The 15,098-nt window shown below is 39.2% G+C and overlaps 1 pseudogene; it reads right to left on the reverse strand.

Moving 5' to 3' along the window:
- Positions 1-10,110: 10,110 nt before the first annotated feature.
- LOC148042040 (uncharacterized) overlaps positions 10,111-15,098 on the reverse strand; it is a 44,460-nt pseudogene continuing 39,472 nt past the window's right edge.

The following is a 15,098-nucleotide window of genomic DNA, read 5'->3' on the forward strand; positions in this document are numbered from 1 at the left end:
CTCTCTTAGGGGTTTCTAAATCTTATTCAATCATTCAATTGAAGGTTATGGTGGAGTATGTGCTAGATATGTTGTGGTGTTTCTTGAGTTGTTCCTTAAAAGGAACGATGAAGAATCATTGCAAATGAAAGAGCCTATCTCTAAATTGCAAGCATTTTTCAAGGGCTTCAGGTCTTCATTATTTTATCATGAAGCAAGCATCTATTATGAGAGTTGAGTTGGAGTTAGCATTTGCCACAAGATGTTATGTAGAGGTTTCCCTCAAAATAGAGGAGCACTCGCTTTTGTCATCTTTTTCCATACCATTTAATATACCAAATCTTTCTTTCTATCTCTTATAAGAGCTACCAAAATCTCATCCATGAGCTTCCTACTATCTTTGAGTTTATATCCAAGAACTTCAACAAAAATTGTTATCATTCCACAAATTCCATAAAAACCTTGATATATATAACTCTAAGTAAGTTCTCAGAGAATTTTGATGTAAATAGATTAATGCATCCCTCCAGAAGGTTCTTTCCATGTGGATTTTTTCAACCATCCAATTATTTAGCTCCTTCCACAAAAAAAGATCTAACTACTTGGCAACCCCTAACAACTACTGCACATTCTCTTCCCTTCTTCTACAAAGAAATCACAAAGGTAGGATCTCAACAAGGTCACCTACTCTATCTGTAGAAGGAAATATTCGTAGTAGTCTTCCAAAGGAACATATTTGATCTAGCCAAATGAGTGAGTTTCCATACTCCATGGATCCTCCTTTTTGGAGTATGTTACTTTGTTTTATGAAATAGTTTTCATTATAAGGCACAAACTTTGTGCATATGTGACTCTCAGTGTTATTCTCAAAGCCATTTCTTCTACTTTAGTCAACAAGCCATTCACTAGAAGGCATAGCCATGTTAATTAACTATATGACTTGAAATAACTTATAAATTAATAATTTCTAGTTCTCTCTAAAGGCACTAATATCCAATAAGCCTCATTGGTGCTAAGTTGAATTTGCTATTTGATTTTACCAACCTCTTAGAAGTACTAGCTTTTTGAGTCCTACATGTCTTTCCACCTCCTGATTTCCTTGGCATACAACTTATGATAAAGTGCTCTATTTTCCTTCTTTGTATAATCTTAGGGCTGGTAAGCTTACAAGAATAAGTAAACTGTTTGCATGACAAATTTTTCTGCCCCTATACTGATCAACGTGATTTCAAAGACAATGTTTTCATAGGATGCCTTTGATACAAGCAAAGTTCACTTTATCAACATGCAAAGAGTTCAGTATTTGAAGTTAGAGCAATCATCTTGCTGCCATTTCTTGAGCCGAGTTGCTACCTTTGGTGAAGGCACCCTCTTTAGTGTAGCAAGCCACCAACAGCCATGTAGCCAACCACTTGCACATGCCTCTCAACCTCTTGGATCAGAATGCTATTAGAGGACTTTTGGTCTACATCGTGAAAGCATGTGACAAGTTTTATATTAATTTCTTCCATATTTTGCATATGGGATAGTAAAATGCGAGATCTATTTTGATTATTTCATTACTACATTTACTTGCCAATGCATGAAAAGACAAGTGTTGAACATACCAAGGTGGAGATGAGGTGGAATGTCTGAGTTGAGTCACAATAGTCAAAAAGAGGTACTTTGTATGTATATGGCCTAAGTTAATGAAGTAAGTGACTTGTTTTAAGGCTTCTTATGCCAAAACTTCAAGGAGAGGAAGGTGAGGCAAAAAAAACAGAGAAAATTTGGCACAAAGAAAATAAGGGGTAGTAGCTAAAAAAAGACGTGATTGAGTTTTGGAGCTCTTGAAGAGGCCACCATACCTCATGAGAAATCTAAAACAAGAGAAAACCTCAATGGGAGTGGACCCAATGACATGTTGGGAGTTTCTTGATGCTTAGAAGTTGGATCTTAGGTAGTGTATGCTACTGTAATAGTACTAACTACCAGGATATCTGTTGTCATAAAGCATTCCTAGTAGGGTGATTCTAAGTCTCCCATGGCATCTCCTTTATGTATGTGATGCTCTACTAGTGTTAGATCATTTCTAAAATAATCCATTCCCCATATAGGATTTTAGTAGGATCTAATGTATGATGAAGCTTGGTAGTATGCTCAATTGTTATGGGTCGCATATACGACATTGTTTGATAGTTCATGCCAAAATATTTTGAGTAAGATTATGTAATGTGAGGTTATATCAGTGAACATGGTGCTCTTTGATTCAAAGTTTAAGAGATTTGGTTATGTTCTTGTACTTGTATGCATGTAGTGATTGTATATAACAAACTTTGTCATACAAAGATTAAATCAAAGGATTTTCTGACGGCTCCTATCTTGACGTTCTATGTCTAAACTTGATTCCGTTCCTCTTTTTTCTTATTCTTTTTTTGGTATTAAATATCTATATCCTTCTCATCATGACCCCGCGATTAAGGCCTTTGATGGTATACACTCCAACAATACTTATATCACATAACCATCCCATTCAACGTACTCATATGCAGTAGTTCAATATGATTGTTCCTCTTCTAGAATTCTAAACATAAGCATGCACACTATAGAGTTTCCTCTAGCTCATAATCCTAAGAATTATGGCCTTCACATGGGTGTCAAAATAGTCCACACAATAGGCTTCTATCCCATCCTATTGTCATTGTAATAGACTACTATTTGTCGCAAACTCTATGTGTGTGTGTTCACTATTTACAATTGTGTGTGTGCGTGCACGTGTGCATACGTGTGCGCACGAGTGCATGTGCATGCATGTCTACATGTGTGTTCATTGTTTACGGTGCACACACACACATAGTCTCTCTCTCTCTCTCTCTCTCTCTCTCTCTCTCTCTCTCTCTCTCTCTCTCTCAAAAATGCTGTTTGCATTTTGGTCTCTTTGCCATCCACCACGACCTCTTTGGCTCCCCCTGCCTCTAGAGTTACCACGTCCTCCTCCATAGGACTGGTTTTCTTGAGTTTGCTTCATATTTTGATTTCTACCACGGCCTCCAAATTGGCCTCCTCTACCTCTGCCTCTACCCCTTCCAGCATTTGAGTAGACGACAGTTTCTTTTGAAGTTCCTCCTGAAGAATATGCACCACCATTTCTCTGCTCCTCAGAAATTAGAAGAGCAATCAACTCCTCAAAATCAGGAAATCTTTCACGAACTGAAATGGATGTCCGAAACTGTGCATAATCCTTTCCTAGACCATTCAGGGTCACAGAAACTAAATCATCATCTTTCACTGGCGACCCAATGGAAGCAAGTGAATCTGCAATCTTCTTCACCTTCATGTGGTAGTCATTGATGCTCATACTTTCTCTTTACACATTATGCAACTCTTGCTTGAGCTGCATTTTCCTGGCTTGCATATTTATGCTATACATTTTTGACAAAGTATCCCATGCCTCCTTTGGCGTACTTGCATCTTGAATATGCACAATCATAGAGTCTGAAATACTGATAGACAGCCAGTACATAACTTTCCTGGCTCTCTCATGCCATGCTTTGAATGCCTGCATTTGCTGTTGATTGGGAACATCAGGAAGGACTGGTTCTTCTTCATTTCCTGCAACAAATTTCCAATATCCTCTTCCCATAAGGAAATTCGTCATTCTAAACTTCCATGCTTTGAAGTTGTTCAAAAACTAGCATTGTGTGATGGGCCAATCCATGACACTCCCTTTGTAGAGTTGTGTGAGATTTAGACATTGTGATAGCAAGAACCACTAACCTACAATGCTATAGGAAAATATATATTCAAGAACTATAATTGTATATTGGAGTTTGAGCTCAAGGGATTTTGCAAGCATTGGACCTTTACATACTCACACATGTTTGTGTCCGTCATCAATAATACAATGCTTTACCTCTCCAACAAGTTTCCTATAGCATGCAAGCACACAAATGACATGTTTTATGAAGGAGGTCTCTTGTCTAAAGAACAATTAGAGGTTCTAAATGTTGCACACATGAAGAGAAATTGAATCAAGCATTCTTTATTCCATGAAAGTGCTACCTTGGCTTAAGCAAGTTAGAACAAAATTTGGTGTATTAGTGCACACATAAGCTCTCTTTATTATGATGTTTGGTTTCAAGTTGCCTAAAGCTATACATGTAAAAACGGCATAGAATATAATTCTCAGTTCACTATACTCAAATATCTTGATGATATAGTAGTTTATCAACTATAATTAAGCCTAGAAACAACTCATAAGAATTATAGAGTTTGGTAATCAACCAATACTTGCAAAATCAACAAAATTCACTGAAAGCTCACCACATGCATTATCATTGATAATGCATAATGCATTTCAAAAACACTTGTAATAAATAATGTTCAACATCTAACAAACCTTGAAGAATAGAGAATAACACCAAATAAAGAGTTCAAACCCTCCGTCATGCACCAAATCAATTCTATGTTCCAAGAACTTATCTAGATATGCCTTGAGTAGGCCATATGCATAGGGATAGAAACCTAATGCATGGTTCTAATGTTGAGTTATTCTCCATGCCTTGAAGCAACATGCCTAAGAAGACATAACCACCCCACTTACCATCATCCATATTCAACATGATGTTGTGTCATACAATCATTTTTGTTAAGAGCCCCTTAGTCATTGTATGACCATTCCCTACACATGAGGAGATGAAACATGTCCCTTAGTCATGTCAAATCATCCAAGCCTGAAATATGCGTCCTTGTGACAAACTTACATTTTAAATCCTTGAAATTGTTCCCCATTGTCCTATAGTGTAGAAAAGCATAACTTTGAACTCTATGATCATATATGCTAGATTGAGTATCATTATTACCCCCTTTTCCTATAATTCATAAGCACAAATAAGAGACAATGTAATACATATACATATTTTTGATATGCTAGTCCATGATGCCAAGAACTGTGGACTAGTCCTACCAAATTTTTAGGAGGTCTCTCCCTCACTACATTCCTTGATTTATTGGAATGTTCCATAATGATGCCTATGATGCACTGGAGGCATAAATATTTTTCCACATCATGCACACTTCATTCTCTACATGCTTCCATCATCTACTTGATCATGGCTATACAACATGCATGTATCGATCTATAAATGGTGATATATTTGGTTCTTTTCTACATTGCTACAATATCTAACCCTTAACCTTGACCTATATGGTGATAAAATTCATGTCAAGCATGATTACTACCCCTTTGTGTACTTTGACTGTGCACACAAAGAAAATCTCAAGATTAAGTGGGAGGTCATTTATGCTACACATATTTGCTAGTCATGCATCATGCTCCTCAAGATAGCAACTAGCTCCTGGCATGTATAAGGTTGCAAATACCCCTCCATGCTATATGCAAGGCATGCTAGAAAGTTGTCAAGTATATCACCATGTATGGGTGATGCTTGCATTTTATATGGCCATGATCAAATACATAATGTCAAGAGAGGACATAACTTTTCTAAGTGAAAGAGTGCCATGTAAAACAAATATCATGTACTAGCCTAAAGTTAGTTAATTTCAACCAATATTCAATTAGGATTTAGAACAATAGGCTTTGTAGTAAAATAGGTGACTGATGTATTAGCGTAGAGGGGGGCACCAACTACATTAGGACCACATTAGACCATCATATGGCCATGAAGTATCAATTACCATGAGATTGCTATTAGAGACTTGGTTTAAGACAATCAAGATTTTCACATCTACCATATAGATAACTTCGCGAGAGAAAATAACAACAAAATAGTAGTAGGCATCCTCATCACAGACAAGTCTAATCCTTGACATTACAAAGTAATAAAAAGTCACTCATTTAAACACCATAGAAGCAACTTGCTCCTTTAGTAAAATGAGAAAACTATGTGCTCGTGCAAATTAGATTGCTTCTTAGTTTGGTATCCACATTGCTCACATATTAAGAGTTTTCTTTCTTAGTTATTCGTAAAGTGTATTGGGAAGTATTGGGAAAGTGGTTAGTGCATGTCAAACTCAAATGTGAGACATATTACATGGAAATAATGTCTTGTACTAGAACTAAAAGTTGTTAGCAAGCAACACCCTCATGACTAGATAGTTTGAGTTCACCTCCATAAGGTTAATTCCAATCTTACCAAATTTGAGATTATGCTTACAAGCTCAATCTTAAACACCTAGAGCAAATGTTGACTTTCTTATATTCTCCTATATGAATTTTAAGAGAATATAGGCAACTTTCTATATGTCTTATAATTCCCTACTATCACGAATGATGGGGAATGGCATTATTACATTCTCTTATATCACTACAATATATACATGCTATAACGACATTTATAACGACATTTTCTTTATATATAAAAAATATCCCCGTCATCGGTATTAGCATGGGTATTAGCGTTGCTACAAAATCGTCGCTATTTGCCTCGCTATTTAGCGACGTAGATACCGACGCTAATACGGACGAAAATAGCGACGGTTTACAGAGAATTTATGACGCTAATACCGACGATTGCAGAATTATTTTTCGATGCTGATACCAACGGTTGCAGAGAATAATTTTTTTTTGTGGTAGAGCTGCAGATGCAGCCCTGCCACAGTTAGAGCCACACAAGGCTAAGAGACAATTCCTGCTGTCAAAGAAGTTAGACAATCGATCCCAAATAATTACAAGACTTTGCAAACAAGTACTTTCATGATATTAATTAACAGAAATGTGCACTGCATTGATAATGAAAATAACAGAACTTAAATTGAGAAGTGCTACTGTGACAAAGTAAATATGGAGTCATGCTACGACATAGAAGTCCGAATCATATATACTTTGCTATTACATATGGAGGATAGAGGCCATAAGGCCTTACATAATACAAGATGGGGAGTAATCCTATGTAGCCTAATCTGCTCTCTATGACTCATCCGCATAAAAAAACTCCTCTCGCTGTAGTGGCATATCGAAGGGAGTCTGCAACATCAAATACATATATAATTGTGAGTACCAAATACAAACTGACATATAATGACAAATTTCTCAAATTAGGAATGATATTTATTACTACTTACCGGTCCTCCGTGAGCATAGAGCTTCTCGATCAGGGCACTCAAGCCATGCTTCTCCCCGTATGTCACCTCTAGTGCAGTCGGGTCACGATTCGTAAAACCTTGCTGTGGCACACAAACATTGAAAAACAACGTACTTGAGATTCATGTTCGAAATACATACATCAACATGGATGTCATTAAATTAGAGTACTCTACCCTATTAATACTTACAAAATTTTCCACGAATGCTGCATGGCCGCCACTACCAAGGTGATGCACCGATCCTGCGTCCAAGCGTGCCTTTGTTGCATCCTTCTGCTCCTTCCACTTGTCTGGAGTGGATGTCGCCTCATCCTGGAGATTACTCCAGTCCTCTGTATCTAGCCACTCCAGCTTTGATTTGCCCTGCTTGACTGCTTCGCATGCATCAGACCGCCTATGTGACTGATAGTCATGCATACGCGTCATCATCCACCCTCTTCAAAATCTATCATTGCTAGAGGGCTGAGGGAACTCTCGATACAATGTATCGATTATGTACTCCTTGCTAGCATCTGGGATCTCCTTCCACTTGTCTGTAATGTTGTGCCAAAATGCTTATTGGCACAACTCATGCATCCTAGAGATGACAGCTTTTCCATCATCATTCATGTATAAATGGCCAGAGGCCTTATCTATGAGATACAAGTAACCTGCAAGATTTTGCAAATGGGTACTTTCATAACATTAATATAAATGTGTCAAACACAATTTGAATTGATAAGTGCTATTGTGAAAATCTTCATGCGAAAATACATACCTGGAGGAGTGGATTTCGTGTACTTCTTGTCGGCCCTGGGAGTGATCGGTGGGGTGCGTGAAGGAGTGGGAGCAGTAGATATCTGCCCACCACCGGCAGTGAAAGACGGTGTCAACTCCTTGGTGGCAGTGCGAGTGGGAGAGACTGGATCCGCGTCCCCACAACAGAAGCTACCTCCTCCTCGACCACGTGACTCTGAAGCAAAGCGAGACCTGCGACTGCGTCTACTGGAGACCGAAGCATCGAACCGTCTAGAGTCTACCAATCGTGCTGAGGTGGAATGGGAAAACTATGCATCAGCTCTATCTCTGAACCATGCTAGCTGCTCCAGTGAGAAACGCGCTAGCATCGCATCAATGTTATCATCTATAAAATCCCGACTCATGTTGCTATCCGTGCCCAAATCCTAAACCTGCACATACAAGGAAAAATAAGTCAATTAGATAATGAATTGCAAGACATAATAAAACTAAGACTTAATTTGCAAGACTTCATTTTAAAATAATAAAAAAAATAGATAATACAAAACACCATACTCCAAAAACATACAAACTGTCCTAACTGATTTGCAAAAAGTGGCATTGCTGTAGTGGGAGGAACGTTTTGATCGAGTCACTTTTGTTTAGGGTTCCACAATCTCATCTTGACATAGCTTAGTATACACCGAGAGATCTATACAAAATTCTCCACAAAATGAGGACTCTGCTTCATTTTCAAAAAACCCATCCTCTATCTCCTCTATCTCCATAGGTGAGATGTCTTGGTCCTCCAGGCAGTTCATCCTAGTTTCTTGTATGTCTTCTGTCATTGCCGCTATTAAAGGTGTCTCTTCTACGATCGGTATGGGGGTTCTGGCAAACACGGGGATACTCCTAGATGTCATGGGAATGACATACCACCATTGAGGTTGTTGCGGATTAGGGAAAAAGACGACTTGATCCATATTAGGATTAGTATAAAAGTCCACTTTGAGATTGCTAAAGCGCATCAAGTATTAGGGACGCTTACCTACTCGTAGTGATTTGGAAAAACAAATGTATCACTCAAATCGGTCCACTTCTTCGTTGAGTCAATCTCAATAAAGCCACTCGGCCCTCGCCAAACAGTTGCACCTGCTCCTTCGAGAGTAACCTTGAACCATTGCACATCAAATATGGTAACGGAGAAACTTCGATAGTCCACTACAAGGATACTCTGTAAACATCCGAAATACTCCATCTCTGCAATTACACGGTTTGGATGTGTGGCACATCATCGGCTTTCCTGCTCAAACATTGCCATCACTCCACAGTCCATTGTCGAGCGTAACTTGTCGATGTGCTCTACTTTGAAATGTTGTCCATCTGACCATGCTGCACTATGGACCTTATACTGGGAGAAGAACAAGTATATTAGTTGCGATTTGCAGTATAGATTGTAATTTCTTGGGATTGCATACCTTGGGATTGCATCCACGTGAGAAGTCCAACTCTTCTTCAGTAACTGTTTCTCCATCTTGAGATGCTTTTTTGGTTAGGGCCTCATGTAGCCATCTAGTGGACATGAGTAGAGGCATCTCCTCTAAGCCCTTCGGATATCAAATGGGCCGTTGCCGCGTACTCCGTTGAAAGTCAGATCTTGCAGACTCTCGCTCAGCGCAAGCATCCTCATACTGTTGCAGCCACTTCTCCATCGTAGCGCTATGTAGCATACAAAATCGGTTCACCTTGGACTCCATGGATGCATCCATCTTCCTCTCTATTCTGTTTCCCACTAGGACATCTCCATTCAGACGATTATCCTCCTTAAGTGACCATATCAAGCCTTTGTCTCGGTCCACAGTGGACAACCACTCAGAAATGTACACTAAGGCCTCCAACACTAACCAACCTTCAGCCATGCTACCCTCAGGATGAGCCCGTTGTCGCACGAATCCCTTTAAGGTCTTCATAAACCGTTCAAGAAAAAACATCCATCGACTATGGATTGGACCTCAACCTGCAATTCATCTACAATATGCACTAGAAGATGGGTTTGTATCGTGAGCATGCTAGTGGGAAGATACTTCTCCAAAAGAAAAGCAGTCTCTACTGCCATGCATTTCGCGGATTCAATCGATGATGTGTGAATCTCTTTTTGGGAGACAAACTGAACCAACTTGGACAATTTGTAAATGGCTGTCCGTACCTCCGATGTCAAAGACCCCGCGATTGTGATCGGCAATACGAACTCTGAAAACCATGTAATTAACATTGTGTATAAACAAACGGAGATTCTGAAATCTAATATGCAGAATCATGCCATACGCAGCCTCATACCGTACATACCTGACACATCTTATGCCAATCATGGGATTTGAGTCCTATTAGTTGGTCATCCTTTGTGAATGCTGTCTTGAGAGAACGCATTAGGCCAGTCGGCGTGCGAAAGGACTTGATGTTTTCCTTTACTCGTCGCACTTCATTTCCAGAAAAAACCCAAGGAGCGCACGGCAATTGCACTCGACCGTCGACGCCACTTACATGCCAATATGGTTCAATCTTTCCCACTGCTTTCAAATCCATCCTCACTCCTAGTGTGTCTCGCTGCCCAGTGAGGTGGTCCCATAGCAAGCTACCCACATTCTTAAAAATGTGCATGGGATCTAAAAGGTGGTTAATTTTTAGTTTTTTCCAATGAGTCAGCTCATAGAAAACTGAGAAGCATTGCATTCCATTGGGAAGCTAGTCTTGGTCCACCATCCTGCGATCAAACCAGCTCAGTGTGTTCATTCTCGTAGGAGGGCGACCAAGAAATCCTTCTCTCATGACATGACCCTCTGGCAAAAAATCCCGATGTCCCTCAAATACCATCTTCTTCATAGATTTTGACATACGAGAATCCAACCTTGGTTCACACAGAGGACATGCATGGTAACTTGACGTGACTAGCCCTGCAGAACACACATGTACAATGAGGCATGTCATAACACCAACATCGCTCAAAGAAAACTAGAAAAATAAGAAAACATGCTTTACCAGAGCATTCTCCATAACCTAGAAAGTCATGCATGGTCCCCATAAGAATTGCCCTTATAGTTGCGGATCGCCTTCAATATGTTTGCTCATGTCCTCCACTACAATTCCCTCCCACAACTCCTTTAGCTCATCAATCAGTGGAGAGAGGTAGATATCCATATTCTTGACTTTGTATCGTCCAGGCACAAACAAGTTGAGCAAAAGGTGTCCTTTCTTGGTGGAAAGCCATGGCGGTATATTGTAGTTAACAAGGACCATGTGCCATACACTATAGGAGGTGGAACATAAACCAAAAGGATTTACCCCATCCATGGCAAGACCAAATCGTAGATTCCTCGCCTCCTTTGCAAAGTCAGGGAAAGTCTCGTCAATGTGATGCCATGCTTCTGAGTCAGCTCGTATATGCTGTACACCATCAATGGTTCGATTTTCCGCATACCATGTAGTCAAATTTACAAAACTCTTGGTCAGAAAAATGTGATGAACACCCAGTATCAGTGAAAAGTGCCTCAAAACCTTCTGCGGAATAGTCTGTCCTTGCAAGTCATTTCGATACCTGTTTGCACCGCACTTGGGACATGTGGCCAACAATTCAAACTCTCCCTAGAAGAGAACACAATCATTGGGGCAAGCATCAATGCAATTATAATCCATGCCTAGCTTTCGCAGCACTTGTCTTGCATTGTCACGAGACTCAGGCATCGTGTTTTGGGAAGGCAAAATGTAAGATTTCAACGTTCTACAAATTGCAATGAAGCACGTTATTAGAGTACTACATAGCACATTTTAATGGCTTTTAATAAAGAATCATACACATCATAATATACCTGAATAGCTCTGTCACGCTCGCATCGCTCCATCCATACTTTGTTTGTATGCTCAACAATGCAAGAAGTGTCTTCAAATGGGATACCCGACTCCCATCATACAATGGAATGGCAGCCTCCACAATTAAAGGATCTTGGGATTCCGAGTCCGTCGGAAGCAATGATTCGATCATGTCCTCTAACTCGGGCTCCAAAAAAGTAGGAGGATCGTCCATGTCTCTAGCATTCTCACCCATAGAAGGGGGTTGAGAGTTATCACCTTCTATGAGACAATTAGTTATCTTGGACGGCATTTGTATAGAGCACAGACGAACCCGTCTTACTGGATGCAAGAGATCTGCGGACTGCAATGTATCGACATGGCCCTGACCATGTAAAGGATGTTAAGAAGCTAACTTCTAAGATAGCCCCAAACTGTTATACATAAATCAATTACATGTCATATAGTACGTAATGAGAGAGAACTTACCGCAATCTCGTAATTCAAGACTGCTTGGTCGATTATCTCAACTAAAAACTCTCCATACCGTTGCACATGCTCTATGGATAAACGACGTTTTCGACGAATGGCCAATTTGCATTGCGTGCATGGACAGGGGACACGTTGATTGAGCCAACCCTCATGATCTCGTGAGTACTAGACATCTTGACTGCAATGTAATGGAATGATAATTTAATAACAATTCTATATTGTATATTGGGACCACTCCACTATATATATTTCAGGTCTTTTTTTAAAAAATTTTCATACCTATCTCTTTGAGTTTGGCTCTAAACTTATCTATCTTTGAGGTCGGCTCTAAACTATGCTCACACACATACATTTTCGTACCTACATTGCAAAGAATAAAAACCAACACAAGAAAAAATTTGAAAACACACGCTTCCATTTCTCTCTCTTTCAATACTTCCTAACCTACATTGCAAAGCAACACAAAGATCGAAGACAAACCAACACTTTCTAACCTACATTGCAAAGCAAAACAAAGATTGTAAAGAAACCAAAACAGGGCATACCATCATGCTCTCTTATTCTTCCACGACCTCTTCGTGTGGGCGATGCTCCTCTCCTCGCGTGTGGCTCACGGCTTGCTTCCTTGCTCACTTCCCTTGCTCACCTCCCTTGCTCACCTCCCTCTCTTGCTCACAATCCTTTCTTTCTCTCCGCCTTCACGCACTCATATGAAAGAAACGTTCGGGTTTCAGTGAAATGTTACCGCAGTATGTCGTCGCTATTAGCATCGGTATTTGCATCTCTAAAAACGTCGGTATTTGCATCGCTATTACCGACGTTTTTAGAGATACAGATACCGATGCTAATAGCGAGGCTAATACCGATGCCGAAAAAAAATGTCGCTACTTAGCGTCGCTATATGTGTGTACCCTTGTAGTGTATATAAGGAATATTGAAAGAACATAGGAATTATCTGTAGTGATATATAATTCCCTACTTTAATAAGTGGGGAATCACATTCTCATATAGGAAACAATTAAAAGTTCATTGTGGTACTATTGAATGCCAAAGCTAGATAAACATAACCATCAATATAATACATCTACCATAACATTTCTTAGCCACATTGATGACTAATCTACGAATGGTTGATTATCATACTCCTTGTTGACTAGGGCATTCGTGACCTTCTTCATATTCAAGTTCCTTTGTAACATCAATCCTAGAGTATCAAGTATGAGCATCTAGTCATGTTCATCCTCGAGGGCTCGAATGTAATTTGTGAGAGGTGGTTGGATAGGATGGTAGTCAGCGTCTCCACCTACCATACTAGAAATTGCATCTAGATCCATTTGACATGTTTTCAAAGTCTCCATTTCTATCTATAATGCATCCTTCCTATTCCCTAGAAAGACTAAGCCATTGTTGTAATATTTGATGAGTCTTGCTTTCCACATGCAAGGATGTCCATGTAATAGATTGTAGTCGACCCATTTCATAATGACAAAGTTAACTTAAAATTGTACCCCAAAATTTTTAAGTGGAAAAATTTTCAAGACATCTTGTGGATGGACCTTAAATCCATGGGTGATAGTCATGTTAAAATGGATAGGTTTGGTTGGCGGGTTTTCCCAAGTGTAGACCAACTAGCCACCACTTGTGGGTTTTGGCTTCCACATATTTAATCCACGTGCATAAATGTGAGTTTTAGTGTAAGCAAACAAATGGGCCCGACACTAGATCTAAGGCTCTAGTTCGGGCCTCTATGCTCAATCAAAACACCCCACGGCCTCGTTGCCAGGAGCATCTCGAGGCTAACCCCACTGATCTAACTTAAATACATGTTTGTACCATTTATAGTCCAACAGATCCCTTCCCAATTCCTCACAAGGAGTACTCAAACATAAATGTGCCTACTAGCACCTCGCATCACATACACATGGAGCACCCCTTAGTTGACTGCCATTGCCCCACTATAGCTCTCTTACACCTTGGGGATTGGCCCCAAGATGTGATGTCCTAGCATAAAACCCATACGACACACATAGTCCTCTCTTTAAGAAATTTTTTCGAGAGGATACTAAGTATAATCCTCATTGAATCAAACCCCAAAGAAATGAACGTACTAACCCTATAGCTTGGGACTTGTCATGCTCTCAATGTGGGTCAACATTTAGGAAACCAAGTGTTATGCAATCCAGGAGAGCTGATACTCATGTATATGGAATGCGATGCAAAGGTGAATGCCCATGAGTGTACAGACAATTTAGCTAATAAAATCAACAATGCAAATGTACACAACCAATTCTTTTCATGATTTTTATACTACTAGCATATTTATCTTGTTGCGTAGGGGACAACAGTGAGCATACTCGTGCTATACTAAACCCTTTAATTTTTTCAAAATAAATGTGTCCTATATGTAATATACATTATCAAAACCAAAATTTAGTCTATATTTAGCACTCATAACCCCTCCCCTCTCTACTGTTTAATGTTGTGCTTATGGTGGTAGGTGTAGAGAGTGTCCTCATGTCATTTTGTTGTCAAAAAAAATAAATCATGCACTATAACATAGAAATAGGGCTAAGCTAAGGCTAAACCACATGCCTGAGGCCCACATACATCCACATACACGTTTATAATTTTCTATAATTTTTGGCACAGAAAATTTATTTTTTCCCATATAAAATCTATTTTTCTTGATTTATTGATTCATAATTACTGGTATTTTCATATTTTTTAATTCAACCTAAATAGGATTATTGAGATTTACTACTATCTTTCATTTCATCCCATAAGAACATGATTTTTCTACTCAAAACAAATAAAAACCCTTATTTTTTCACTCAAATATCGCATTTCGGGCTTAAAATGATTAATAATGACTAACTTTAACTATGAGTTCTGTGTATTATCACTTGAATCCCTTAAAAACATGCCAAAAAAGGTTCATATAAAATTTCATTCCATATGCACTTCATTTGGACTATAAAACATAA

This window comes from Lygodium microphyllum, chromosome 1 (assembly GCF_053477565.2).
Source record: "Lygodium microphyllum isolate KBCC chromosome 1, Lygodium_microphyllum_v1.1.10, whole genome shotgun sequence".
NCBI classification, from domain to species: domain Eukaryota; kingdom Viridiplantae; phylum Streptophyta; class Polypodiopsida; order Schizaeales; family Lygodiaceae; genus Lygodium; species Lygodium microphyllum.